The following is a 9,404-nucleotide window of genomic DNA, read 5'->3' as shown; positions in this document are numbered from 1 at the left end:
TGGTAGAGGACAGGGGCAAACCCAGAGATGGTTGATGTCAGGTGCTGAACCTCCCTGCTGTGCTGCCTGTTGTCAGCCAGAGTGAATTAGGCAAGTGGCTTAGAGAGGCTGAAGTGATGCCATGGGGATGGGTGGTGGTGCGCAGAAAAAAGCAGAACCTGAGACTGGCTCAGTCCACCTCCACCTCTTCCAATACATGCTAGCGGATAACTAATGGGGTTCCAAGAGGAGAAAGCAGCGCTGGACAGTGCTCACTGCTTCTGTAAGATTCTTTTTGAGCCTCTCAAAATCCCAGCCCAGCATAACACTCCAGCATGGCTCTCCCTGGTAATTTCTACTTTGGGGAATTGATTATTTTTGGGACTCAATTTCCCTGCTCTGGAGAAATGCCACCTCCCAGATCCAGGCAGATGATGGACCTAGTCTTCATGCATCAGAAGACAGAAGACATTATTCTCCCCTCAACCCACATTTTATATTATTTTTGCCCTGGCCACTATGGCTCAGTTTGTTAGAGCATCATCCCATAAACCAAAATGTTGTGGGTTCATTTTACAGTCAGGGCATATACCCAGGTTGCAAGTCCAATCCCCGATCAGGGTGCCTATGAGAAAGCAACCAATCAATGTTTTTCTCTTGCCTCAATGCTTCTCTCTCTCTCTCTCTCTCTGTCTCTCTCTCTCTATCTCTCCCTCCCTGAAAGCAGTGGAAAAATGTCCTCAGTTGAGGACAAAAACTTTTTAAAAGTCAACCCACATGTTAGATCCTATATGAAACCTGGCAGTGTGTGTATCTTCCTACCAAGTTGGATTTGGGAGCAGAACTGAAACTACAGCAAAGAACAGTTGCAAAAGAGAGGTCCTTAAATAAGATTTTTAAAAATAAAGAGAGAGAAGAGTATAAGGCACATGTTTAAGGGGAAGTGATCATTTCTTAATTATAATAATACTTTAAATAACAATCCACTGAAGGTCAATCTCTGTCTCTTTGAAACCCTGCAGTTGGGGGACCCCTTTAACCTTCACCTAATACTCTTTTTGTTTGTATGATGATAATATAACTGTATTATCAAAACTTCTCCTGAGACCCATGTGCTTTGGGCCACCTTGCACATACAATAGCAATTTGTTGATATCTCCCTTAAGGCCTTCCTGAGTCAGGTGTATACTGTCTCTGTCTGCATTTTGCCATATTCCATCAACCAGACCATAAACTGCTTGCAGCAGGGATGTACTCTCAACTCCATACCCCATTCGAGTTCTAGCAATGACTTTGGGTAGGTCCTTGACATGTTGCTCTGTCATATGTGGAGGCTGGATGTATCCATACACGTGAAAAGTTCCCCACCACAATCTGAAAGGCTTATTTCTTATCTACTGCCTCCTATCAGGCATCAATTAAAAACATTATTACCAAACTTTATTTCCATAAATGTGATTACTGGACTAATTTTCCTAATCAATAATACTGTGCAACACACAGCAATGTTGATCTTAAATATTAGAAGACTTTGTGACCTGCACCTCGGGGTAGAAGTTAGAATTTTGACATAAATCAAAGAAGAGGTCAGTATTTTAGAGGTACAATGTGAGTGGAAGAAGCGAGGTTCACTATAAGCAGAAAAGAGAGCATTAAGGCCTTGGCCACTTTTAGGATTGGGCCCTTCATTCTGAATGGGATCAGGAACCATTGAAAGCACTCAGTTATGCACTTTAGGATGCAGTCTGAAAAATTACCTCCAGGCCAGGAAAACTGGAAACAGAGAGACAGGAAGCTGCTACAGTGAGAGGCAAGTTATGCCAGAACTCAGACAGAGGCAAAGATCTAGAGAGGGGCCAACTGATCTCAGGAAGTTCCTGATGTGGGTGTTGAGGATTCAGAAGAAAATCTTTATAATAGCTTCTGATCTTCTGGCCTAGTCAACTGTCTAACTGATGACATGCACTGAGACTGAATGACTGCAGGAGAAGCAGCTCTGGTAGAGTGGTCAGATTTTTATGTTTGTAGGACATTTGATGGCAGAAGTCCAACAGGCAATTGAAAACCTAAGCTTAGAGCTGAGGACCACATTTAGGGTTGGAGTTTAGATTGTAAGGGAGCCATGATCATATGGGGGCAACCTAAAACAATATGCAGAATGTGGATCCTCAGGGGATAGGGGAGAGCAAAAAAGAAAGAAACAAAGGAGGGACTGGAAAGAGTGCAAACATTTCAGGGACAAGACACTGAGAAGAAACAATTGGAAAGCCACAGTAGGGGCTGGCTAGTCAGCATGAAGAGAACATGAGAGGCAAAGTCCCAGCTGGTCTGCACTAGAGATCTCAGTTTTGGAGCAGGGTATGCAATTTCACACAGATCTTAGAAAAATGAGTGTGAAGGGCAAGAAAGCTGCATTAACAGTACAGGAATGGAAAAGAGCAAGAGTAGAGGCAGTGGAGTGTGCAGAAGATGGAGAATATCAAGTGAAAAAGTCCAAGAGTGTCTCCATAATCAGATGAGGAGCCTGGAAAAGAGACAACACAAACTTGGAGCAGCCCCTCTGCTTGTCTATCCCAAATGCCTGAGGCACCCTGAGGACACAAGTTTGAGCAGGACTTGCTCCTCCCTGTCTCCACTTTCCATGCCTGGCTTACAGCTCTTCTTCCCCTTGAGATCCTCAGTATATGACAGTAAGAAGTCTGGGACGCCCCATTTTCAAGTTCACTGTGTTTGCTTGCTAATCCAAAACTAGTCAGAAGCATTCCTCAGCCCTGAGATTTCTGTTCCATCAAGAGTCCTACAAAGAATCCTAAAGATTCCACAAAAAAAAAAAAACTATTCAAACTGATAAATAAGTTCAGTAAAGCAGCAGAATACAAAATTAATATTCAGAAATTGCTTACATTTTTATGCACCAACAACAAACTATCAGAAAGGGAAGCTAAGAGAACAATCCCACTTGTAATATCATCAAGAAAAATAAAATACTTAGAAATAGATTTAATAAATGAGGTAAAAAGCCTGTATTCAGAAAATTATAAGATGTTAGAGAAAAACTGAAGATACAAGTAAACAAAAGCATATACCATGCTCATGAATAGCAAGAATTAGTTTTATTAAAATATCCATACTAATCAAAGTAATCTATAGATTCAATGCAATTTCTACCAAAATACCAATGGCATCTTTTACAAAACAAGAACAAATAATCCTAAAAATTTATATGGAACCACAAATGACCCCAAATAGCTATGGCAATCAAAGTTGGAGATAGTACGTTACCTGATATCAAACTACTCTACTAGACTATGGAAATCAAAACAGCAAGTCACTGGGATAAAAACAGATGCATAGATCAATGGAACAGAATAGAGAGCCCAGAAATAAAACTATAGTTATATGGTCAATTAATCTGTTGCAAAGGAAGCAAGAACATACATTGGGATAAAGATAATCTGTTCAAAAACACTGTTGGAAAAACTGGGCATATAATGGAAAAATGAAATTAGACCATCTTCTTACACTAGTACAAAAATAAACTCAAAATGGAATAAAGACTTAAATGTAAGACCCAAAACCTAAAACTCCTATAAAAGTAATCTCTGACATTTTTCTTAGTAGTATTTTTTGTGATATATCTCCTCAGGCAAGGAAAACAAAAGAAAAAATTAAAAATAGACCCAGCAATTCTATTTCTGGGCAGTTATCTAAAGAAATTCAAAATACTAATTCAAAAAAGACTAAAAAACTGAAGCTATCTTAAGAACGGCAGGCACAGATTTGGTGCCTAGACAGGTTATGGTGGATGCACTGCTATATTTTGACCAAGGATATGAAGTGCATGGTGTGTGGGAAATGGCTGCAGTGCTGGCGGAAGAGGAAACTCACAGGTACCAATCTACTAAGAACTACCGGAGCTACCTGACAGCCCCAGATTTTTCTGCTTTTAAAACAGACATATTGAGAAATGAATTTGAAAGACTGGCTGCTCCTACCTATTAAATTGTTCAGTATGAAACAATATGAACTTCCAGCCCCTTCCTCAGATCAGAAAAATGACATTACTGCATGGTAAGAATGTGTAAACAATTCAATGCCCCAGTTAGAGCATCAAGTGGTTCAAATTAAGAATCTAGAACTAATGTCACAGAATGGATGCAATGCCTGGAAAGCGTATAATGAAAATCCAATTTGTATGATTGAATATACACAGAAAGAGCTCCAGAAGTTAAGGAAACATAGTCAAGATTTAGACTGGCAGCAAAAGAACATGGAACTTACAGCTGGATCTAAATTAAGAAGAGTGGAGTCAAGTTGAGTATCTCTGGTAAGTTAGAATTATGAGATTGAAAAGACTATTGTACAATTAGAAAATGAAGTCCTTCAAATATAACAACATAGTGATGCCAAGAAAGAAAGCATCTATCAAGACTCCTGAAAAGACAATTAATTCAGTGAGTAGAAAATAAGGTAAGTTGGGCTTTCACAGAAGATCAGGCACCAGCACTATGGAGGACAACAGCCTCTTACAGTACTCATCACTGGCTGAGTGTTCAGAACTAAGGAAAGTGGACTGCTATATTCTATTTGTACATTAGCAAGATAAAAATTTCAACCTGGGAAGAAAAAGAAAAGGCATATGCAACTTTATGTTCATTGCAGTGTTATTTACAATAGCCAATATATCTAAGCAACCTAAGTGTCCTTCAAGAGATAAAGGTGTGGTACGTGTATATACAATGGAGTATTACTCAGCCATCAAAAAGAATGAAATCTTGCCATTCACAAAAACATGGATGGACCCAGAGGGTATTATGCTAAGTGAAATAAGTCAGATAGAAAAAGACAAATATCATATGATTTTACTTATATGTGGACTCTGTAGAGCAAAATAAACAAAGAAACAAAACAGAAACAGACTCATAGATACAGAGAACAGATTAATGGTTGCCAGATGGTAGGGGAGTTGGGGAATGGGTAAAAAAGGTGAAGGGATTAAGAAATACAAATTGTCAGTTATAAAAACAGTCACAGAGATGTAAAGTAGAGCATAGGAAATATAGTCAGTAATATTGTAATAACTATATATAGTGCCAGGTGGGTACTAGACTTATCAGGGCAGTTACTTCATCAGTTATATAAATGTCTAACCACTGTGCTGTACACCTGAAACTAATATAAAATAATATTGAATGTCAACTATAATTGAAAAGTAAAATAAAATAATTTTAAAAAATTTAAAAACAGACTTCTCCCTCTGAAGACAAGGCAGAGGCAGCACAAAGCAACCTCACATGGTGTGAAACACTGGAAAGCTGGCAGCCAGAATTGAAATTAATCAGATTATGTTAGGTTGTGGTTAAAAATCCACCAATGACTTCTTGTCATGAGATCAATTGTAATTCCTCAGCGGAAAAAACTAGTTGCTCAGGCCTTCCCCACACCAGGCCTTCCTCCTGCCCATTCCCTGACCAGGTGAGGCCTCCTCTCAGCCCTCAAAAATTGTCACAACCTCTGTGCATCAGCACTTCACACAGGCTGTCCCTGTTCCCTGGCACTCTTCCCTGCCTGCTGCCTTCCAAGGCTAACTCTCATCCCTTCCATTCTCAGATTGGGTTATAAATCTTCCTGCTACCTACCCACTCGATTAGGTTAGGTCCCCATGAGTCACATACTCACATAGCCCATTGGAATTTTTTCCAGAAAAAAATCTATCAATTTCCTAATTAAACACTCACTTGTTTAATCCCTGACTCTTCTTCCCTCTGCTAAGTTTAAGAGCATGAAGAGCCCTGTCTGTTGTTATGTGCTATATCTTAGTCCTTAACACAGTGCCCGGCCTATAAACACTTGTCAAAGGAAAAAGAGCAGGAAAATAATCTTCTGTATCTATTCCATCCTTTAAAATAACATGCAGTAGCAGCAGCAGCAGCAGCAGCAACAACAGCAACAAACCCTGGTCACTGGCTGCCCCAAATGAATGTACACACTCATCCCACAAGGAGCCCTGAGAAGTGGAGCTGAACTCCATCCAGGTTTCTTATCTAATTGTATCCAAAGCCATCTCTGCCAGTAGTGGTCCTATTAACCATCATACTGGTATAGAAACAACTGTTGCTTTAACATGTTATTTAATCTTCACCATGACCCACTGAGTTAAATTGATTAACACCATTTTACCGGATATGGTCCTTAGACAGATTAACTTATCCAAAGTGGTACTGGCTTCATTCAAATTTTGTTGTTTTTGCACACATACATAAACTTAGGGTTGTTAGATAAAACAAAGAGCTCTCAGTTTAATCAGTAATTTTTTTTTTTTTTAGTGTAAGTAGGTCCTAAATACTGCATGGGACATACCTATACAGAACAAAAGTCTTTATTTATCCTTGGATGGGTGGCCCAGTTGGTTGAAGCATTGTCCTTTACACCAAAGGGTTGTAGGTCCAATCCCCAGTCAGGACACATACCTAGGTTGCAGATTCAATACCCAATTGGGGCACGTATAATAGGCTGATCAATGTTCTTGTTCACATCTCTCTCTCTCTCTCTCTCTCTCACACACACACACACACACACACACACATCAATAAATGTATCCTTGAGTAAGGATTAAAAAAACCTTTATTCTGAAATTCAAATTTAACTGGGGACTTATATTTTTATTTGCTCAATCTACTAGTACTATTTGCTCAATCATACTTGCACACTACATATAAAGGCATGGAAAGTAGGAATATTCAAATAACTTTTCTTAACCACTCACCTTCTTGCCCGACTGAATTTCCAAAGACGTCTAAAACCCTGCAGTTGGCCAGTTGAAAGTCCAGATACAAACTGGAGGGGATTTTACTTCCTTTGGAAATTCAAGCACTTCCAACTTCCCTGTCAGGCCTGGGAGCTCACAGAATTGCTACACTATGACCCCTCCTCAGTCCCTGACTGCAGACCTTCACCTACCCCAACACCCTCAACTCTGATCTGTCTGCTATATTCCCTCAGTCACTCAGAAATATCTGGCAACATGAGAATGGTGGTATTGCATACTACCATTTGTTTGCTTATTTATACTCACTTTCCATTTTAATCACATCCTTATACAGCCCAAAGTTTTTACTTGTTTTTTCTTAATATCCTGAAATATTGCACCTTCCTTATTGGAAGTCCTGCAGGCATTAGTTTTATTATCATCTGTTACTCTGTACCTAATACTATGCACACTCCTTTGCTCTTATTAGTTAGTAAAAGAAAATTAAAATCAAAACAAAACAAATAAACAAACCCAAAACAAACGTGTATGAATTTTTGGGCATCCCCAGGTATCCTTGGTGAATGGTTGCTGAACTGTCTGAGAAGAAAAAGTGGACTTGGTAAAAGTATTATTTGACTCTTGAAATTTCATTTGATATGGGAATAGGATGGTAGTGGGGGAGCAGGGGACAAAGAATAAGGAGAAATGCCTTCGGCCATAAGTTAAACAACTTAACCTTTTATCCAGTTTATTTGTGGACAGTTTTTTTTAAGTTGAGTATATGTAATGTATAATCTTGTGTAAATTTAAGGTGTACACATTTATATACTGTAATATGATTACCATTGTAGTTGTAATTAGTACCTCTATCATATTATATAATTATCCTTTTTAACTCCAAATGTATCAAAGACTTGAACATGAGACCTGATACTATAAAATTCCTAGATGAAAACATAAACATTGATTTTGGCAATGATTTTTTAAATATGACACCACAGGCACAAAAAACAAAAGTATAAATCAACACATGAGACTAGTGCATCAAGCCAGAGTGTTTCTGTATAGCAAAGAAACAATTAAAATGAAAAGGCAACCTATATAATGAGAGAAAAATTTTGCAAAACATATATCAAATAACACGTTAGTAACCAAAACATGCAAAGAATTCATACAACTCATCAACAACAACCAAAAAAGTCTTTAAAATTTATCAACTGTTTAAAAAAAACAAGGTGTTAGAATAAAGCAAATTGCACATATACTCGTATTTCATTTCTATGTTACCCTGGAGATTCAGTGACTCTTTTGGAAGCACAGGGGTCTGGAGGGCTCCCAGCCCTAATAGCAGGGCCTGGGGTATTGTTTTCTCAGGCAGCACTGCTCAAAGAATACTTGCATAGAGAACAGGACCTCACCCTTTATACATCCTAGATCCATGGCTTTTTCTCTGTATCCTAATCCAGTGTTACATGAACATCAGTTACTTCCGGTGATGTCTCCAGTGAAGCTATTTGATGTTGTGTGTAGTGTAGTGATTAAGGTGAATATATGAATTCAAATGTTCACTCAGCCACTTAATGGCTGCATGACTAGCCTTGGGCCCCTTAGTTCACTATACCTCAACCACTCACCTGATAAAATAGGAGAATTAGCTGGTATGGAGATTTCAATGAAAATCAGAGTGCTTGGCACGGTGCCCACCACATTTTTCTTAAAATGATCTCATTTAAATCTTGTTTTCTTAACTATGTAATTCAAACTTCACAGAAAGATTTTTAAGCTAGTTTTCTAGACTAATATTTTCTTACTAGGATGACACAGTTTTACCCAGTATGAAATAATAGCCTAATTGGCTCTATAGCCATGTAAATTAAATCCTATTACAATCTGGTAAATACAGTGAGAGGACCAGACAGATTCAAACTGCACATGTTTTAGGTTCCAACTCTGATAATAACTAGGTGTCTGTCCTTAAGCAACTTGCTTCATCCCTTTGGCACTCCCCTTACCAACACAAAATAAGAAAGGGAGTTTAAATCATCTTTACTGATCCTTACAGTATTAAAATTTAAATTATTTGAAATGTCAGGATATGCAGATTATAACTGCACTGGATTTCCTAAGAGATAGTAATTAATGCAAAGAATGTACACTAAAGAGATTACCTATGTCAAAACCATATTGTTTTAAAAAATAAAAACAAAATCCTGTAATTAGAAACTTAAAGTGTGGCTAAATCGCTAAAAACAACTAGCAAACCACAGGAATGTGTCTGTGAAACTTGTCTATCAAGTTGTTCATGTTGTTTTTATACCACACCCAGTAATGCCCACTTGTCTAGTGGGGCTGCTGGCATGAACAGAAATTTGGGTTTTTTCCTGAAACTCATCCTAGGAATAAAATATTAAAACTTCCTTTAGATGCAGCAGTGTGTTTCCAACTCCATGTCAGTTACACCACATCTGTAGCTTGAAATCAGACAGTATTTGTACCATGGGGATCAACGAAAAAAATGACAAATCAGAGCCTTTTAGCTCCAGCCCCCTTCTCCCTAGCTGGCTGTTAAAATTTATCAGCATACCATACTAGGCGTCCCATTTGGTCCAATTAAACCACAAAATTTCAAACCAAACACTGGAATCTATCTTGAGTTAGTCTTCTTACTAATGGA

At 38.4% G+C, this 9,404-nt stretch overlaps 1 pseudogene; it reads left to right on the top strand.

Annotated features, from left to right (window-relative positions):
- Positions 1 to 213: 213 nt before the first annotated feature.
- On the top strand, positions 214 to 4,417 carry LOC129085586 (pre-mRNA-splicing factor SPF27-like; annotated as a pseudogene).
- The last annotated feature ends 4,987 nt before the right edge of the window (positions 4,418 to 9,404 follow it).

Source organism: Pteronotus mesoamericanus, unplaced genomic scaffold (genome assembly GCF_021234165.1).
Source record: "Pteronotus mesoamericanus isolate MK-2021 breed Mesoamerican mustached bat unplaced genomic scaffold, CSHL_Meso_final scaffold_31, whole genome shotgun sequence".
Lineage (NCBI taxonomy): Eukaryota > Metazoa > Chordata > Mammalia > Chiroptera > Mormoopidae > Pteronotus > Pteronotus mesoamericanus.
This window is presented reverse-complemented; position numbering and strand designations above follow the sequence as displayed.